Source organism: Arachis hypogaea, chromosome 7 (genome assembly GCF_003086295.3).
Source record: "Arachis hypogaea cultivar Tifrunner chromosome 7, arahy.Tifrunner.gnm2.J5K5, whole genome shotgun sequence".
NCBI classification, from domain to species: Eukaryota; Viridiplantae; Streptophyta; class Magnoliopsida; order Fabales; family Fabaceae; genus Arachis; species Arachis hypogaea.
The window spans coordinates 72,965,928-72,987,038 of NC_092042.1; the positions used below are offsets into that span (position 1 = coordinate 72,965,928).

The following is a 21,111-nucleotide window of genomic DNA, read 5'->3' on the forward strand; positions in this document are numbered from 1 at the left end:
AAGAATACTCATCAAAGCTCATGAATGGCAGAAGTAAGTCCAATGGAATCTCTATGGTCTCATTTTGAGCCTCAGATTCCCAAAGTTCCTCATTGGGGAACTCATTGGAGGCCAGTGGACGTCCATTGAGGTCTTCCTTAGTGGCGTTCACTGCCTCTTCCTCCTCTCCTAATTCGGCCATGTTGATGGCTTTGCACTCTCCTTTTGGATTTTCTTCTGTATTGCTTGGAAGAGTACTAGGAGGGAGTTCAGTAATTTTCTTGCTCAGCTGACCCACTTGTGCCTCCAAATTTCTAATGGAGGACCTTGTTTCAGTCATGAAACTTTGAGTGGTTTTGATTAGATCAGAGACCATGGTTGCTAAATCAGAGGTGTTCTGCTTAGAATTCTCTGTCTGTTGCTGAGAAGATGATGGAAAAGGTTTGCTATTGCTAAACCTGTTTCTTCCACCATTATTATTGTTGAAACCTTGTTGAGGTCTCTGTTGATCCTTCCATGAGAGATTTGGATGATTTCTCCATGAAGGATTATAGGTGTTTCCATAGGGTTCTCCCATGTAATTCACCTCTTCTATTGAAGGGTTCTCAGGATCATAAGCTTCTTCTTCAGATGAAGCTTCCTTAGTACTGCTTGGTGCATTTTGCATTCCAGACAGACTTTGAGAAATCATATTGACTTGTTGAGTCAATATTTTGTTCTGAGCCAATATGGCATTCAGAGTGTCAATCTCAAGAACTCCTTTCTTCTGATTATTCCCATTGTTTACAGGATTTCTTTCAGAAGTGTACATGAATTGGTTATTTGCAACCATTTCAATGAGCTCTTGAGCTTCTGTAGGCGTCTTCTTCAGATGAAGAGATCCTCCAGCAGAGCTATCCAAAGACATCTTGGACAGTTCAGAGAGACCATCATAGAAAATACCTATGATGCTCCATTCAGAAAGCATATCAGAAGGACACTTTCTGATTAATTGTTTGTATCTTTCCCAAGCTTCATAGAGGGATTCTCCTTCCTTCTGTCTGAAGGTTTGGACTTCCACTCTAAGCTTACTCAATTTTTGAGGTGGAAAGAACTTTGCCAAGAAGGCATTGACTAGCTTTTCCCAAGAGTTCAGGCTTTCTTTAGGTTGTGAGTCCAACCATGTTCTAGCTCTGTCTCTTACAGCAAAAGGGAAAAGCATAAGTCTGTAGACCTCAGGGTCAACCCCATTAGTCTTGACAGTGTCACAGATTTGCAAGAATTCAGCTAAAAACTGATGAAGATCTTCCAATGGAAGTCCATGGAACTTGCAATTCTGTTGCATTAGAGAAACTAATTGAGGCTTAAGCTCAAAGTTGTTTGCTCCAATGGCAGGGATAGAGATGCTTCTCCCATAGAAGTCGGGAGTAGGTGCAGTAAAGTCACCCAGCACCTTCCTTGCATTGTTGGCATTGTTGTTGTTTTCGGCTTCCATGTGTTCTTCTTCTTTGAAGAATTCGGTTAGGTTCTCTATAGAGAGTTGTGCCTTAGCTTCTCTTAGTTTTCGCTTCAAGGTCCTTTCAGGTTCAGGATCAGCCTCAACAAGAATGCTTTTGTCTTTGCTCCTGCTCATATGAAAGAGAATAGAACAAGAAAATGTGGAATCCTCTATGTCACAGTATAGAGATTCCTTGAGGTGTCAGAGGAAAAGAAAAATGGAAGGCAGAAGTAGAAAATTTGAACTTATCAAAGAAGATGGAGTTCGAATTTTGCATGAGGGAATAGTGTTAGTCCATAAATAGAAGGATGTGAGAAGAAGGGAAGCAATTTTCGAAAATTAAGTAAAAGATTTTGAAAACATTTTGAAAAACATTACTTGATTTTCGAAAACCATGATTGAGAAGGAAGTAAAGTGATTTTTGAAAAAGATTTTGAAATTAGAAATCAAAAAGATTTTATTGAAAACTATTTTGAAAAAGATGTGGTCAAGAAGATATGATTGATTTTAAAAAGATGTGATTGAGAAGATATGATTTGAAAAACATTTTAAAAAGATTTGATTTTGAAAATTAATGACTTGGCTATCAAGAAAAGATATGATTCAAACATTAAACCTTTCTCAACAGAAAAGGCAACATACTTGAAATGTTGAATCAAATCATTAATTGATAGCAAGTATCTTTGAGAATGGAAAGAAATTGAATTTGAAAACATTTGATTGAAAAGATTTGATTTGAAAAAGATTTGATTTTGAAAAATTTTGAAAACTTGAAAAAAAAATCGCATTAAAAACAGAATCTTCCCTCTTGTGCCATCCTGGCGTTAAACGCCCAGAATGGTGCACATTCTGGCGTTTAACGCCCAAATCACTACCCTTTTGGGCGTTAAACGCCCAGCCAGGCACCCTGGCTGGCGTTTAAACGCCAATCTGTCCTTCTTCACTGGGCGTTTTGAACGCCCAGCTTTTTCTGTGCAATTCCTCTGCTGTATGTTCTGAATCTCCAATTCTCTGTATTATTGACTTGAAAAGACACAAATTAAAAATATTTTTGGATTTTTGATATTGAGGAATAATCAATGCAACTAAAATCAAATAACAATGCATGCAAGACACCAAACTTAGCAGTTTGTATACTACTGACACAATGAGAATGCATATGAGACACATGAACACTCAAGTCAAGAGAATTCAAAGATTAGAGTAAGAAATCATCAAGAATTACTTGAAGATCCTTAAGACACATGAATGAATGCATGCAATTGACACCAAACTTAAAATGAGACACTAGACTCAAACAATAAACATGAAATCTTTTTGGTTTTTATGATTTTGTAAATTTTTTTGTGTGATTTTCGAAAATTAAGTGGAAAAAGAAAATAAAGGTATCAAAATTCTTAATGAGAATTCCAGGAATCATGCAATGTTTAGTCTAAGACTCCGGTCCAGGAATTAGACATGGCTTCACAGCCAGCCAAGCTTTCAAAGAAAGCTTCGGTCCAAAACACTAGACATGGCCAAAGGCCAGCCAAGCCTTAGCAGATCACTGCTCCAATAGCAAGATTGATAGAAATCAACAAGCTCTTGTGATGATAAGTTGAAACCTCGGTCCAATGAAATTAGACATGGCTTCACAGCCAGCCAGACTTCAACAGATCATCATGAAACTCTAGAATTCATCTTCAAGAATTCTGAAAAAAATACCTAATCTAAGCAACAAGATGAACCGTCAGTTGTCCATACTCGAACAATCCCCGGCAACGGCGCCAAAAACTTGGTAGCGCGAAATTGTGATCAATACTTTTCACAAATCAAATAATTCCCGGTAATGAATCCAAAAACTTGGTGTTCAATACCATGGCATAAACACAACTTCGCACAACTAACCAGCAAGTGTACTGGGTCGTCCAAGTAATAAACCTTACGCGAGTAAGGGTCGATCCCACAGAGATTGTTGGTATGAAGCAAGCTATGGTCACCTTGTAAATCTTAGTCAGACAAACTCAAATGGATATAGGTGATATACGAATAAAACATAAAGATAAAGATAGAGATACTTATGTAATTCATTGGTGGGAATTTCAGATAAGCGTATGAAGATGCTTGTCCCTTCCGTCTCTCTGCTTTCCAACTGTCTTCATCCAATCCTTCTTACTCCTTTCCATGGCAAGCTTAAGCAAGGGTTTCACCGTTGTCAGTGGCTACCTCCCATCCTCTCAGTGGAAATGTTCAACGCACCCTGTCACGGCACGGCTATCCATCTGTCGGTTCTCGATCAGGCCAGAATAGAATCCAGTGATTCTTTTGCGTCTGTCACTAACGCCCCGCCCTCAGGAGTTTGAACCACGTCACAGTCATTCAATCATTGAATCCTACTCAGAATACCACAGACAAGGTTAGACCTTCCGGATTCTCTTGAATGCCGCCATCAGTTCTAGCCTATACCACGAAGACTTTGATCTCACGGAATGGCTGGCTCGGTTGTCAGGCGAGCACTCGGTTGTCAGGTGATCAACCATGCATCGTGTATCAGGAATCCAAGAGATATTCACCCAATCGAAGGTAGAACGGAGGTGGTTGTCAGTCACACGTTCATAGGTGAGAATGATGATAAGTGTCACGGATCATCACATTCATCAAGTTGAAGAACAAGTGATATCTTAGAACAAGAACAAGCGGAATTGAATAGAAGAACAATAGTAATTGCATTAATACTCGAGGTACAGCAGAGCTCCACACCTTAATCTATGGTGTGTAGAAACTCCACCGTTGAAAATACATAAGAACAAGGTCTAGGCATGGCCAAATGGCCAGCCTCCCAAAGTGATCAAAAGATCTAAAGATCAAAAGATTCCAAAGATCAGAAGATTAAAATACAATAGTAAAAGGTCCTATATATAGAGAACTAGTAGCCTAGGGTGTACAGAGATGAGTAAATGACATAAAAATTCACTTCCGGGTCCACTTGGTGTGTGCTTGGGCTGAGCATTGAAGCATTTTCGTGTAGAGACTTTTCTTGGAGTTAAACGCCAGCTTTTATGCCAGTTTGGGCGTTTAACTCCAACTTTGGTGCCAGTTCCGGCGTTTAACGCTGGGATTTCTGAGGGTGACTTTGAACGCCGGTTTGGGCCATCAAATCTTGGGCAAAGTATGGACTATCATATATTGCTGGAAAGCCCAGGATGTCTACTTTCCAACGCCATTGAGAGCGCGCCAATTGGGCTTCTGTAGCTCTAGAAAATCCACTTCGAGTGCAGGGAGGTCAGAATCCAACAGCATCTGCAGTCCTTTTCAGTCTCTGAATCAGATTTTTGCTCAGGTCCCTCAATTTCAGCCAGAAAATACCTAAAATCACAGAAAAATACACAAACACATAGTAAAGTCCAGAAAAGTGAATTTTAACTAAAAACTAATAAAAATATACTAAAAACTAACTAGATCATACTAAAAACATACTAAAAACAATGCCAAAAAGCGTACAAATTATCCGCTCATCACTTGTGCACCCAAATCTTGTTGTGAATTCCTTTCATTCCATCTAGGTAACAAGCATTTGAAATTTCCAATTCCTATAACACAATAGCAACAAAACTCATAATGCGATGGGAGAGAATTCATAGGATAAAAAGAAAATAAAAACCAAAGGTAAGAAGAACAAATAAAATGAACTCCTAAAACTAGCAAAAACAAGCAATCAATCAAAAATAAACTATTTACATATTCACATATTAACAATTGCCAACAATATAACACCATTGCAACTCCCCAGCAACAGCGCCAAAAACTTGAAAGAGCAAAACCGTCGGCATAGAATTTTCTTCTCGGTTAGAGGAAATAACTTCGTTGCAAGTATAGTTCCAAACCGACAAGTAATTCTCAAATCAAATTTTAATTCCAAGAGATATCACAATCAATACAAAATAACCGGGAGTATTAAGTCTCGAGTCGTCTTCCCTAGGAGTTGCAATGAAATGCTCTATTATTGGCTATGGAGGATTTGAGGGTTTTAATTATAAGAGGCAAGAAATTAAAATGGCAAGTAATTACATGGGAAGCAAGTAAAAGCAATGAAAATAGAAATTAAATGGCAAAAAAGGCTCTTGGCAAGAATTGGAGAATTAAAGATTCCTATCCTAGTTATGAACTGTGTAGAATTAATCCCAATTAGTCAATCCTAACATCGAAAATTAGTCAAAAGGGCATAATTGATCTCAATCCTAAAGTTCTAGCCAACTCTATTAATAGAAGGCTTAGAGTTAGTGAAAACCAAATCAACTAACAATCCTCACACAGTGTAGAATGGACATCCACAACTCAAGTTCATCTAATTATCCAATTTTCCAACCAAGAGTGTGAAAAACTAGGCAAAAATTCAACCAAGTATTTTATCAAACACTTGGAAGGTATAAAAGAGAAGCATAGTAAAATAACAAGAGATAATAAAATCTACAACTACCAATTGCAAGAAAACAATAATAACAACTAAATTAAGCAATAAGAAACACAAAACATGAATTGCATTAATTAAAATTTAAAGTAACAAAGTGTCATAAACATAAAAGAACAAAAGAGGGCAAATAACAAATAGAAGTAGAAAGTGAAATAACAATAAATGGCAAGGAAAACTAAATGAAAACAAGAATTAAACCTAAATTTAAGAGAGATCTAACCTAATCTACCCTAATTCTAGGGAGATGAGAGAGCTTCTCTCTCTAGAACATGACCTAAAGCATATTTCTAATCTACCCTAATTTCTCTCCACTTGATATGGAGTGATGCCCCTTTGATATAGCACTCAATCAGCTTCAGAAAGTCCAAAACTGGGCTCTAGAGGCCAAGAAATTGCCCCAATGATTTGCATTAATGAGGTCACGTGCTAGGACTCGTGCGTACGCACAGATGTGTGCGTATGCACACTTGCTGAATTTTTCTCTTGTGCGTACGCACAGGATGTTGTGCGTACGCACACATGGTTGTGTGCTCCTCTTGTGATTTCTTCATGTTTTCTCCTTCTTGCATGCTTCTCCTCCACTCTCATCTAGTCATTCCATCTTATTATACCTGAAATCACTCATCAAAAATATCAAAGCATCGAATGGAATGAAAGTGGAATAAAATTAGTTAAATTAAGCAAAAAATAGCATGTTTTCACAATTAGGCTCAATTTAGGGAGAGAACACAAAAGTATGCTATTTGAATGAATAAATATGGGTTTATATGATGAAATCTACTCAAATCAATCCAAAATTTATCGTCAAATATGGACTTATCAATAGTACATATGGTTATGTGAAAGTTAGGTTGGTTCTCCGTAAGATAGGTTAAATTGTGTGAATTGTTGATTTATTTGAGAATTGAGAATGTGTGTTGATTGAGGGTGAAATGAGTTGTATAATGGAACTTTAATATAATGCTATGTGAATGTAGTTGTGGATGTGATCATGATTGATAATAATTGTTGTAATTAGTGGAATTATGAGTGGAAATATTTGAATGAATTAAAGAACTTAGGTGTTGGAATGATTGTGAAGTGATTAAAGAGCATCTGATAATGTGTAGGAGTATTTGTATTGATTATGGTGTGATTGGTTTGGTTTTGGAATGAGAGTTTTGAAAACTAGAGGATTTGGAAAATTTTGGTGAAAACCTATTTTTAACCAACTTCAATGGTCATAACTTGGTTTCCGGTTCTCCAAATTTAGTGAAACTTATTTCAAATGAAAATTGGATCCGTGGAGTTTATAACGATTGAAGAATGGATGGAAATGATTTTTCACAAAAAAGTTATGTGTGTTTGAAATTTTGTATAAAAAGTTAAATTCTGCAGCAAAATAGCTTTTTAAGAAAATTGATAGCGGGAGGGTGTTCGCGACGCAAGCATTGGGCTCTACCCAGTACTTTTGCGTACGCAGACAGATGCATGCGTACGTGGCACTGTCATTCTTCAAATCTCGCGTACGCGGGTGGCATGCGTACGCATGACCACCCTATTTTACCAAAGTTGTATTTTTTAATTTTCAACCATTTCTGTATCTTTCCAAACCTTTGTAAATCCAGTTTAAGGTTTGCTAGCTAGTTTTTAGGCTTCAGAATAAGAGCGAACATACGGAGAGAGTTAGATTGACAATGAGAAAGATTTGCAAAATGAATAATTGAATTAACGAGGTGTTGATAATGCTGAATAAGATATGATTGATGGCAATGATGATATTGATGAATTATAATCTAAAAATCTAAATGGCATGTGCATTTAAATATCTGAGATACAAGTTTTCCTGGGTAGATGCAGTGGTTCGCCCCACTTGCTCCAGGTCAAGACTCGATACTCTGTTGACGCTTCATCGCAAGATGTGGCCGGACACTTTAACTTTCTGGATTATCCCCCCAATGAGAAGATAAATGAATGAACATGTATATGAATAACTCTTGGGGATGCACGCACGCAAGGATTGTCCAAGGTTTACTGCTGGACATGTTGATTTTGGCTGTATAACTGACAGATGAGCTCATTGGCCATAGGACAGACATGCATCATGTGCATTTGTATGAGTTGTTTGAGTATGCACTTTGTGTTTTGGCTTTCCTAATCATTTATCTATATCTATATGCTAGATGACTTAAATGCCTTATCTGTTTTCTTAATTGTGTATTACTTGTATGCCTTGTATGTGTTTGCTTTTGAGAGATCCCTTATGCTGGCGGAGGTGACGCTGAGAGTTGTTCCATATTGGTGATTGGGGGATTTGCAGAAAACTGAAAATGAAGAGATAGATTAGAATCCCTGGATGGAATTATACTATTTCTGGTTTATTGAGAACTTTAGGCTTGATCTAGGATTATGGAGTTTAGGATTGCCTTTGGCTTTCCAAAGCCTTATATCTTATCTATTTGGGTGTTGTTACCATACTGAGAACCCTCGATTTTCATTCCCTACATATTTCTTATTTTTTTCAGATGCAGGATGTGAGGCACCTCGCTAAGTGTGCTGGGTGATTCTTGGAAGCGAAGATCTACTGTTTGGGGATTTCATACTATGTATTTAGTATGTGTGTATGTGTCTGTACATTCTCCACTTTTGTATAAAACTTGTATTGTCCCTCCTAGAGGTTGATTTCAGAGAAACAAAAATTGTATTTATCTTTTGATATCATTTGTGTTGTATATATAAATATTTTAGCTGGCCTTTGCTTCACAGATCGAGGCTGGAGCTTGATATGTATTTCCTTTGGAACTCTTTATCCTATATATATATATTATGTCTTCTATCTCATTGTTATCTACACATTTTATTCTTAATCGTACAAGTGTGACGCGATTTTTATTTTAGTTTTGTCTAACCTTTCCTTCAAAGCTCCTAGTTAAACTATCTTTCATATATATCTACGTACGTATTTTTGTTTTAGAAGTCGTAGCGCCTCACCACCTTTGATTGATGATCTAGGCATAAAGTTATGTGTGATAGGATGTTACACTATTGTTCAAAGGTGGAGAATGTCTTAGGTTTGGCCACAATTTCCAAAAGATTGCTTTGAATGCTGGATGGATCTGGGTATTAGAAAAATACAAAAATGGGAATGAATGATATGCTTTTTCCCTGTTCTTTGGGCAACTTGGAAGGAGTGCAACTGTCGTATTTTTCATAAGAAGAAAGGAACTTCTGGTGTACGTGTGAATGAGTTCAATTCCTTACCAACCAATGGTGGGGTGATAGGATGGAGAAAAGAATAATTGGTGATATATATACAAGAGGTGAAACCTATGAATGCTAAATGAAGCTGATCATCACGGGATACGCTGGTCGAAGACTTGTTGAATTTGAGGTGAAGGTGTTTATAGCCTCTGTTTCGCGGGTGCTCCTTGGTGTTTACTTGCTTTTAAGGTCTTTAGGGAATTAATATTGTATTGTTTTATTCTAACTTTGGTTGCTTGTTTTCATGGTTGTATTATGCTTGTTGATTGAGGATAGCTCTCACTTCCTTCATTAGGAACTTAGTGAGTTCAAAATTTATTGGGAAAAAAAGTAGTAACACATATGGATATTTTAAAGGAGAATTATCTTTTATGATTGCTAACGAAATCGTAACATAAAATAAGTATTTCTCAGACAATGAACTTTGAAAAAATAATAAAGTAGATATTCATATGATAAATTCATCAAAATGAACAAGTACAACTCAATTAAAAAATTTGATTCTTTGTTATTAATTATCCTTTATCTTAAAAGATAACAATCAAAATTGGATTCTCACAATTTTAGTTTTCGAATAAAACATCAACCCGCATTTGCTTTGAGAATTGAACAATAACTAATAAGAAGTGCTTTGAGTTTTAATTTCAATTTGAATTCAATTGAACAATAACTAATAAGAAGGGTTGACAAGTAATGCACAAGCAGATATTAGAATCACTCCTTTATTTTTTTGTACAAATAGAATAAAATATTTGTACAAAATAGTAAAGGAGCCCTCCTATGGTCATTGATCATAAAAACAAACATGGAAGAAAAACTTTTAACTTACCTTTACTTACCAACTTGATCTTGTTGCCCTAAACAATAAAGATGCGTTAACCATTCTATGAACTATATGTTTAGATAACCCAAAATTATAATAATTTTCTCTTGGTCTTCAATCCAAAAATGACGTCGACAAAAACGTGCAGATTTACTGTTACACAATAAGGATTCTAATTTTTCATGAATTTTCCATTGCTGACTTAATGATGAAATTTTTGCTTATTTCTTTTTATGAGGATCAACAACCAAGTAACATTTTTATTCTATTTCTTTTTTCTCTTCCTCCTCTGAAATTAAATTTTTCCTTGTCATAGTGGTCAATTTTCTATTAGTATTAATCAATCATACAAATGAAATCTTAGTCATAGAAATATAAGTCAAAATTGAATATAAAGGTCTATAAACCACTTTTTCTATAAAAGAAAAGGATGTGAATATAAACAGAAAAAATTACATTAACCAAATTTACACCATGTTAAAACAATAAAAAAATGTTGCATAACTAAATATATAACCTACACAAAAAAGTAGATTAATCCAACCAATTCCACTCCCACTTGCACAATAGAATGAGTCACAAGACTCTCTCTCTAGCGAATCGAATTAGTTAAAGGTGGGCATCAATAAGCCCATGCTAAAATTTCAATTAATTACTACCAATATCCTTGGCAGAAAATTTAAACCAGAAATCTAATAGCTCAATCAAGATGTCCAAATAAGAACTTTTATGTCTAAACAGATAGACTTTTCATAACAAAAAGGATATTCTCCTTTTATGAGAGGAAAAGCACAAAAAAGAACATAAAAACAAAAAAAAAAGGGGAAAGAAAACAAAAGAAAAGATGTACACTATGACAGCCTTTGGTTAGTGGGTGTGTCCAATCTTAATACATAGACACGGGCACACGTCTACCATTTGGTTGGAGAGAGACAATTTTTTAAGACACGATGGTATACACGGTTACAGCAACATGTATTTTGTATCTCTTCAACAAGTTGAGACAGGTTTTTTATTTTTTTATTAATATATGCATGAAAAATTTTTTATTTTTCATAATACGCACGGATGAAAACTCTTCTCAATTTGCGCATGGCCAATTCGTAACTCTCACCCACGAAATGGAAATATGCATCATTTCATGCAAGGTGATCACGAAATGGGTGCTGCCATCTGACACACACCATGCCAAGATTACCAGCTATGAAATGGACTTCAAGGCTGACACACACGAAGTGGCCAACTCATTGGTAGCACATACAAATTGGCCCATTCCACGATATTATATAATTTTATTACATTATATAACTTTATTATTTGAAATCAAATTATCAATGATAATAAAAAAAATAATAAATAGTACAATTTTATATTATATAATTTTATTATTTTGAATCAAATTTTCAAAGATGATAAAAAATACTATATAATATATTTATATTATTATATTATATAATTTTATTATAAATAGTTGACCCACGTAGGACTAGAAGTATAATTAGCATAGAGAAAAAAATTAAAATTGAGAGAAAAAAGAGGATAAAGAGGATGCTATGTGTTCATACCCTGCCCCAATAATAAAGGCCCAGGTCCAAAAGAAAGGCTTAATCCAGAGGATTGAGCCTTACTACGCACCGACCTGGTGTCAAGAAGTCGGTGTTGACTACGATTCATCTTAAAGAAGTCGGGCACGAGATTAGCTGGCAGACAAACACTCATTCAAATGAGTAACCGCCCCTAAAATCTCTCTAACCGCTTCATCAAGCCATATCTTAACCTCCCTAAGATAATGGGACGGTTAATACCCTAAAGATATGGCACTACTCCAACGGTGGTTATTGGCTCACCACTATAAATACACTGACACCCCTCAGGTATCTATAAGCCCAATACTCTCTAGACCTGCTAACACCCTTGCTAACTTAGACATCGGAGTGTCTTTGCAGGTACCACCCCCATTCACTCACGTACACAAGTCGGAAGGAGGCTCCTGCGAGTGAACCTACTCGGAAGCCACCCTCTGCAGACAATTGGGCCAACCAACGTCATCCATTCTATTAATCTCCGGTTACCCACCGTAACATTGGCGCCGTTGCCGGGGACCCGAGAGATCATCCATCGATGGCGGACAGATCCCACGAAGAAGGCCATGTGGAGACAGATTCTGAACAAGAGAATCTGGACACAGGCAATAACGATGTGGATTTCACCCTCCACCAGGAAATCGATAATCAACATAGGGAAGGCACCTCCGGAGTAAAAAACCCAAAGGTAAACTCCTCAGAAGGGCGCGAATCAGAAAAAGAAGGACCACCCCATGTAACCGAACTCATGGGACTAGTCCACAGCCGCCTGGAGCAGTTAGAGCAGGAGCGAGAGCGGCAAAAGGAAACTGAAAAGAGCCTAAAAGAGGAGATGGAACGACGAAAAAAGTTAGAAAGAAAACTCTTAAAGTTGGAATCCTCCCTCAAAAGTCGCAACTCCCGTGACGAACAAGAAGAGCCACCCTTAGGTGGGGAGGATCCCTTTAGCGAGGACATAATGAGGGCCAAAGTTCCGAGGAACTTCAAAAGCCCTAATATGGACCTCTACGACGGAACCACAGATCCAAAGCATCACCTGAGCAACTTCAAAGGTCGAATGTACCTAGCTGATGCTTCCGACGCTACGCGATGCAAAGCCTTCCCGACCACTCTATCGAAAGCAGCGATGAAGTGGTTCGATAGCCTCCCCCCGAGGTCGGTTACTAGCTTTGAAGACCTCTCAAGGAAGTTTTTGATGAGGTTCTCAATCCAGAAAGACAAAGTGAAACATGCACCGAGCCTCCTGGGAATAAAACAGGAGGTCGGAGAATCTCTACAAGCCTATATGGAAAGGTTCAACAAAGCATGTTTGGAGATTCAAGACCTGCCCACAGAGGCAGTCATAATGGGATTAGTCAATGGACTTAGAGAAGGTCCCTTCTCGCAGTCCATATCTAAAAGACATCACATTTCTCTAAGTGATGTACAGGAAAGAGCTGAAAAGAACATCAATATGGAGGAAAACGCCAAGTTAAGAGACCTGAGTTGGCGACCTGGGCCCCCTCCCTCAACAAAAGAGAGGGAGAGGGAAACCAAGAAAAAGGAAGAACTCGGTCTCGAAAGGCCAAGAAAATATCACTCTTATACTCCTCTGAAAGTTTCCATAGTGGATGTATACAGAGAGATTTGCAACACTGAGAGACTGCCACCCCCTAGACCCATTAAAAATAAAAAAGGGGGAAGCCGCAGCGATTACTGTGAGTACCATAAAATATATGGTCACTCCACAAACGACTGCTACGACCTCAAGAATGTGATAGAAAAGCTGGCTAGAGAAGGTCGGCTTGATAGATATCTCATAGAAAGGTCGGACAGTCATGGAAAGAGAAAGCGAGATGATATGGATAGAAGAGACCCACCACCGTAGACTCCAGAAAGGCATATCCATATGATCTCAGGAGGATTTGCAGGAGGGGGACTTACCAAATCCTCTCGCAAAAGACATCTCAAAAGAGTCTACCAGGTCGGGGAGGAGTCACCCGACCTTCCTACCATTTCATTCACAAAAGAAGATGGGCAAGGAATAATCTCTGGACACGACGATCCAGTGGTAATAACTATGATCATAGCAAATGCCCATCTCCACAGAACCCTAGTAGACCAAGGAAGCTCGGCGGACATTCTTTTCAAGCCTGCTTTCGACAAGCTAGGGTTAGATGAGAAAGAGTTAAGAGCTTATCCCGACACCCTATACGGATTAGGGGGCACGCCAATAAAACCACTAGGATTTTTGCCCCTTCACACCACTTTTGGAAAAGGGGAAAAATCAAAGACTCTAAGCATATACTTCATAGTCATTGATGTGGGGTCAGCATATAATGCTTTAATCGGCAGAGCTACCCTTAATCGGCTTGGAGCTGTGGTATCCACTCCCCACCTCTGCATAAAATTCCCGACCTCAGCGGGGATAGCAACGGTAAGAGGAGATCAAAAATTGGCAAGGAAATGCTACAATGAAAGCCTAAATCTGAGAGGAAAGGGCAGAGAAGTTCACACAATAGAGCTCGGTAGCGCAAGGGCCAGAGAAGAGCTACGACCATAACCGGGAGGAAAAACCGAGGAGATACAGGTCGGTAAAGAGGAAGGGAAAACACCTATATAGGAGCCAACCTAGGGGAAACTCTAAAACAAGGGTTGGCTAAACTCCTAAAAGATAATTCTGACCTCTTCGCCTGGAAGGCCTCTGACATGCCTGGGATTGACCCCGAGCTCATGTCCCACAAGCTCTCGGTTTATCCAGGGTCCCGACCTTTACAACAAAGAAGACGCAAGCTCGGGCCAGAACGAGCCCTAATAGTAGAAGAACAAGTACAGGCGCTTCTGGAAGCTGGCTTCATCAGAGAAGTCAAGTACCCAACATGGCTAGCCAATGTAGTGCTGGTCAAAAAACAGAATGGCAAATGGAGAATGTGTGTCGACTATACCGACTTAAATAAGGCATGTCCCAAGGACCCTTATCCCCTACCAAGTATTGATACCCTAGTGGATTCCAGCTCGGGGTACCAATACTTATCGTTTATGGACGCCTACTCGGGATATAATCAAATCCCGATGTATGAGCCAGACCAGGAGAAAACATCATTCATCATACCCAGAGCTAACTTCTGCTACGTGGTCATGCCATTCGGATTGAAGAATGCAGGAGCCACATATCAAAGGTTGATGAATAAAGTGTTTTCCCCTCACCTAGGGACCCTAATGGAAGTATACGTTGATGACATGCTGGTAAAAACTAAGAAGGAAATCGACCTCCTGTCAGATCTCTCGCAAGTCTTTGATACCATAAGGCTGCACGGGATGAGATTAAATCCCGCAAAGTGTGCCTTCGCGGTAGAGGCAGGGAAATTTCTAGGGTTTATGCTAACACAAAGAGGGATTGAAGCCAATCCCGACAAGTGTAAAGCCATCATAGAAATGAAAGTCCGACTTGTTTGAGGGAAGTCCATCAGCTCAATGGCCGACTTGCAGCCCTCTCTAGATTTTTGGCAGGATCGGCACTAAAATCCCTTCCATTATTTTCTCTATTAAGAAAGGGATGCCAGTTCGAATGGACTCCTAAATGCGAGGAGGCGTTCCAGGAGTTCAAAAAGTTTTTAAGCCAACCTCCTATCCTAACCCGACCAGTACCTGGGAAAGACCTCGTCCTGTACTTATCCGTAGCAAACAAGGCTGTCTCATCAGCCCTGATAAAAGAAGACGAGGTCGGACATCATCCAGTCTACTTCATCAGTAAAGTTCTACAAGGCCCAGAACTAAGGTACCAAAAACTAGAAAAGTTTGCCTACTCCTTAGTAGTAGCCTCACGAAGGCTACGACCTTACTTTCAAGCTCACATAATAAGAGTCCATACGAACCAACCCATGAAGCAAATCCTCCAAAAGACGGATGTTGCAGGGAGAATGGTTCAATGGGCAATAGAGCTCTCCGAGTTCGACTTAAGATATGAAACTCGGACGGCGATCAAAGCTCAATGCCTCGCTGACTTCGTTGCGGAATACGCAGGGGATCAGGAGGAAAAACCAACTACATGGGAACTATATGTAGATGGATCCTCCAACAAAACGGGAAGCAGCGCAGGCATAATATTGGTAGATGAAAGAGGAACCCAGATAGAGGTTTCCTTAAAATCTGAATTTCCGGCTTCAAATAATCAGGCAGAATACGAAGCCTTGATTGCCGGACTAAAACTAGCAGAAGAAGTCAGTGCTACAAAGGTGATGATATACAGCGACTCACAGGTGGTGACCTCCCAGATAAGTGGAGAATATCAGGCAAAGGACCCAAACATGAAGAGGTACTTGGACAAAACTCTGGAACACCTCGGGCATTTTGCAGAAATCGAGGTTAAACACATAACTCGGGACTTAAACAGCAGAGCAGACTTCCTGTCCAAGTTAGCAAGTACCAAACCAGGAGGGAACAACAGAAGCCTGATTCAAGAAACCCTCCAAGAACCCTCAGTAGCAAAAACAGAAGATAAGCAAGAAGTACTTGAGGTAACCGGCTTAAACCTCGGATGGATGAACCCCCTAGTCGAATACATGAAATTCGACATCCTCCCTAAGGAGGAGAAAGAAGCTAAAAAGATCCGAAGGGAAGCACAACACTACACCTTGGTAAAAAATATTCTCTACAGAAGGGGGATATCAACACCATTGTTAAAGTGTGTACCAACCTCAAGAACCACCGAGGTACTGGAGGAAGTACATAGTGGGATCTGCGGAAATCATCTCGGAGCAAGGTCGCTAGCCAGGAAAGTAATCCGAGCTGGATTCTATTGACCGACCTTGCAGAAAGATGCCACAGAATTTGTGAGAAAGTGCCAACCATGTCAGATGCATGCAAATTTCCACGTGGCTCCACCAGAAGAGCTCATCAGTATCACTTCTCCATGGCCTTTTGCAAAATGGGGAATGGATTTGTTAGGTCCTTTTCCCCAAGCGCCAGGACAAGTCAAATACCTGATCGTAGAAATAGATTACTTCACAAAGTGGATAGAAGAAGAACCATTGGCCACCATCACCGCTCAAAGAAGTCGCAGGTTCCTCTACAAAAATATCATCACAAGATATGGGATACCCTACTCCATTACTACAAATAATGGAACCCAATTCACCGACGCTACCTTCAGAAGCTTAGTAGCCAGTATGAAAATCAAACACCAGTTCACCTCGGTGGAACACCCACAAGCCAATGGGCAAACCGAGGCAGCCAATAAAGTCATATTGGCAGGGCTAAAGAAGAGATTGCAGGAAGCAAAAGGAGCTTGGGCAGAAGAGCTCCCTCAAGTGCTATGGGCTTACAGGACAACCCCCCAATCCGCCACGGGAGAAACACCTTTTCGACTAGTTTACGGCGTAGAAGCCATGATACCAATAGAAATCAATGAGCAAAGCCCAAGGGTAATTCTCCACGATGAGATCGGAAACGTACGGGGACACAAAGAGGAGCTCGACTTGCTCCCCGAGGTCCGAGAAGATGCCCAAATAAGAGAAGCAGCATTGAAACAAAGGATGACCACAAGATACAACAAAAAAGTCATTCGAAGAACATTCGCCATGGACGACTTGGTCTTAATCAGAAACAACATTGGAGTCAACAAATCAGGAGAAGGAAAGCTCGCCGCAAATTGGAAGGGACCATACAAAGTCAACGAAGTTTTAGGAAAGGGTTATTATAAAGTAACCGACCTCAATGGCACTGAGTTACCAAGGTCGTGGCATGCTTGTAATATGAAAAGGTACTACAGTTAAAAGCGAACTCTACTCCCTGATGTACTCTTTTCCCAACTTCATGATTTTTTCCCAAAAATTAAAGGGTTTTTAATGAGGCATCATAGTAGAGGCTAAGGGAAAATAGGCTATTAAAACCCTTAGTAGCAAGAAGGTACCTCCCCAATTAATAAAGATCTTTTTCATCCATAATATCTCTTATAAATTCCTTTTTATTTTTATAAATCTTTCTACGAAACGCGCCGACTTAAGCTCGACAAAACGTGAAAATCCCATGAACCGACCTAGATGGTCATCAGGATAAAACGACGAGGTACAAGTCGGCGTAAAGAGGTTATATAAGCCGAACGTAAACAACTCGGAAACAACTCGGCTCGTAAGTCGAAACAAGACTCCGAGTAGAAAAGCTCGAAAACACTTCGACTCAGAAGTCGGAGTGAAAAACCGAGCAGAATAAAACGCATCGCAAAAATAACCTAAGTCATGAGAACCCAATAAAACATGGTTGGGTGTAAGGAATAACAAAAAGAGATTGAGAAACCTAGGGAAAAGTTTAAAGGCTCCCAAAAAGTCCTTAAACAAAAAAGCTCGGAAAAGCAGACGAGCCAATGGAAAAGGTTTTCGAAAAAGATCAAGAGGACTTTGAAAAATCAGAAAAGCATACACGCGTAAGGTAACTTAAACCCTTATCCAAAAAAGGGTATTTATTATGTTAATTTAAAAAACCCTTATTCAAAAAGGGCACGTGCGAAAATATTTTGTTTACGGCCTTAAAAGGCCGAAAGAAATTGTTCAAACGTCACCAAACAACATATAAAAGTTTAAAAAAGGGGGGACTCACAAGCCGAGCCCCCATATAGCCATAAAAAATCATTTCTGCAGAGGAGTAGACGGATCACCACTACCAGAATCAGGAGGAGCGCCACTAGGACAGGGAAGAGAAGCACCCACAGGAGATGAAGAGGAAGTCGGAGGAATAACTGAAGAACTCGGAGCGTCCTTAGAACGAGGAGGGGACTCAATGATCCTCTGCCCCCGAGTCTTCAATTCTGACTCGGAAACAATTACGGGGACAGGAGGATCCACGATAGCACCATCAATGACAACTTTATCAGGATGTAAAGGAGAAAGATCCAAGTCAGGAGCGATAACGCTGACTTGCTCCAGGAAAATCCTCCATGACTCCTCGGCACCATCAGCAATAGAGTCCTCCAACTCGGCGTACGCATTCCGAGAATTCAGCAAATCCTTCTTCACAGACACAAGATCTTGAAATAAACTCTGATAACTCTCCTGTGCTGTCTTCCTCAAACTCACCTCCATATTGCATTGGGCCCGCAGCTTGCTCTCCTTCTCCCGAAGGCTATCTCTCTCCGCCCTCAGCTTAGCTACCTCCTCCTTCAACTCCCTCTCATGGTCCTGGTAAGAAAGAAGCCTCCCCTCCAACTCCTCAACCTTCGAGGTTACCCCCAAAGAGCTGAGAGGAGTCTTCTCAAAGATATCCAAAAGCTTGCCACAAACACCCGCCGCCCTAAAACTCTCCTCAGCCAGAATGGTGAGGTGGTTTCGAACAGAAACATCATCCATACTTATATGAGGATAGATGTTCTTTCGGACGAATGCAAGGGCATCCGCCTTAACCCCACCATCAAAAGAAGAGCCAGACTCTAAAGTCTTGCGCTTCTTCTTCTCTGGCTCAGGAAGAAGTCGGGCGGAAGGGAGTGGCCGAGACAAGGTTGAAGAAGAAATCACAATGGGCTGAGAGGGAGTCCCCACGTTCTGAGGAGGAGGAGGAGGAGGAGGAGGAGGAGAGATGATCGCCCTGGCACCGCCAGCCCTGGCCCGGGATTTTGCTTTAGCCTCCTGAACTCTCTGGTAAGATTCCTGAGCATTCTTCCTTGCCATGTCTGCAAAAGAAACAAATAGAAAAAACTATAAGTCGGCAAACCTTAAAGTCGGCAAATGCAAGTCGGAAATAAGAAATGCATATACTACCTAGTTGCGACTGAACAAAGGTCGGCGATCCCTGGAGGAATTTCCTAGTGTCCAAGTATGGGGCCCTCCCCCACACTTCTCGGAAAAACCCCATAATGGCCGCCTCCACCTCGTCCAGGTCGTCTAGACCATACTTTTCACAAGGGGAGGCCTCCAACCAATAAAGGGGAAAGCAAGGGGAAGAATTCTCATCCAGGAAAAAGGGGTGGTGACCCTCTACGGCTTGCACTTTGAAAAAATAATTTTTGAAGTCATGGAAGGATTCGTCAAAAAGGGTGAAAATTCTCCGACCTTGTATGGCTCGGAAAGACACCCATTGCTGCTTATTATTTAGCCCACTAAAGGGCTTAGTCATGTGAAAAAGAAAGAAGAAAATCCTCAAAGAGGTCGGAAAGTCCAAAGCGTGACTAATAAATTGATAAATTTTCAGAAAACCCCAAGAATTGGGGTGAAGTTGGGTAGGGGCAACTCGACAGTGGTGCAAAACAGATATTTCAAAATCCGAAAAAGGAAGAAAAACACCCAGACGGGTGATCATACATTCATACATAAAGAAAAAATGAGGGGCCGCCTCATTGGCCCTCCCAAAACAAACCCGGTCTTCCGGACCCGGGATTACCAACTCATATTTTGGCTCGTCCTCCTCCGAAGTACAAATCCTGTGGTGAGTACGAAGATGAGTAGTAAACTCAGCGTCGACCAAGGGTTCCTCCCCTAGGACCGTGACATCAACCCACTGAGAAAGAACATCTACGGAAGCCATTTTCTTTTTTCTTATGAAAGGTGACAGAAACCTACAAAAAGAAAAAAGAAAAGAAAAATCAAAAAATACGGTCTCTAAAGGGAGGAGATACAAAGCCAAAATCTACAGACCAACCTATCTACCCACAAAACAAAAGCATGCAAACACAAGGCATGTCATGAAAGAAGAAAAGCTAACCTTTATCCGAAAGTGAAGGTTGAAGCAGAAGTCTCCAAACGAAAGAATGCAGCACGAACAAAGAAAGAAGAAATTTGAAAGATTGCAGAAACGGAAAAATGAAAGAGAGTGAAAGTATTTATAAACATGCTAAGGGGCATAATGGTAAAAACGGAGCAGTCATTAATGAGAGTGCACCGTTACCAAAGCCATCAATCCCTAAGCGCATCCCTAACGGACACGACGCTTGAATAGACGTAACTGTCAGAAACAAAAGGTCGCGAAAATCACGTCGGTTTAAAAACCCGTGTTTCCTCCAAGAAAGTCGGCTACGAACCCGAGTTAAATACTTGAACCCAAGCCCTAAAGAGATCTTGGGCTCAAGTAGGGGCACTGTTCATACCCTGACCCAATAATAAAGGCCCAGGTCCAAAAGAAAGGCTTAGTCCAGAGGATTGAGCCTTACTACGCACCGACCTGGTGTCAAGAAGTCGGTGTTGACTACGATTTGTCTTAAAGAAGTCGGGCACGAGATTAGCTGGCAGACAAACACTCATTCAAATGAGTAACCGCCCCTAAAATCTCTCTAACCGCTTCATCAAGCCATATCTTAACCTCCCTAAGATAATGGGACGGTTAACACCCTAAAGATATGGCACTACTCCAACGGTGGTTATTGGCTCACCACTATAAATACACTGACACCCCTCAGGTATCTATAAGCCCAATACTCTCTAGACCTGCTAACACCCTTGCTAACTTAGGCATCGGAGTGTCTTTGCAGGTACCACCCCCATTCACTCACGTACACAAGTCGGAAGGAGGCTCCTGCGAGCGAACCTACTCGGAAGCCACCCTCTGCAGACAATTGGGCCAACCAACGTCATCCATTCTATTAATCTCCGGTTACCCA

At 40.2% G+C, this 21,111-nt stretch overlaps 1 non-coding gene across 1 annotated transcript; it reads left to right on the forward strand.

Annotated features, from left to right (window-relative positions):
- Positions 1-940: 940 nt before the first annotated feature.
- Positions 941-1,048, forward strand: LOC112704504 (small nucleolar RNA R71). The gene has a single exon (XR_003155127.1). It is a non-coding gene; the product is annotated as a small nucleolar RNA R71 (small nucleolar RNA).
- Positions 1,049-21,111: the final 20,063 nt, after the last annotated feature.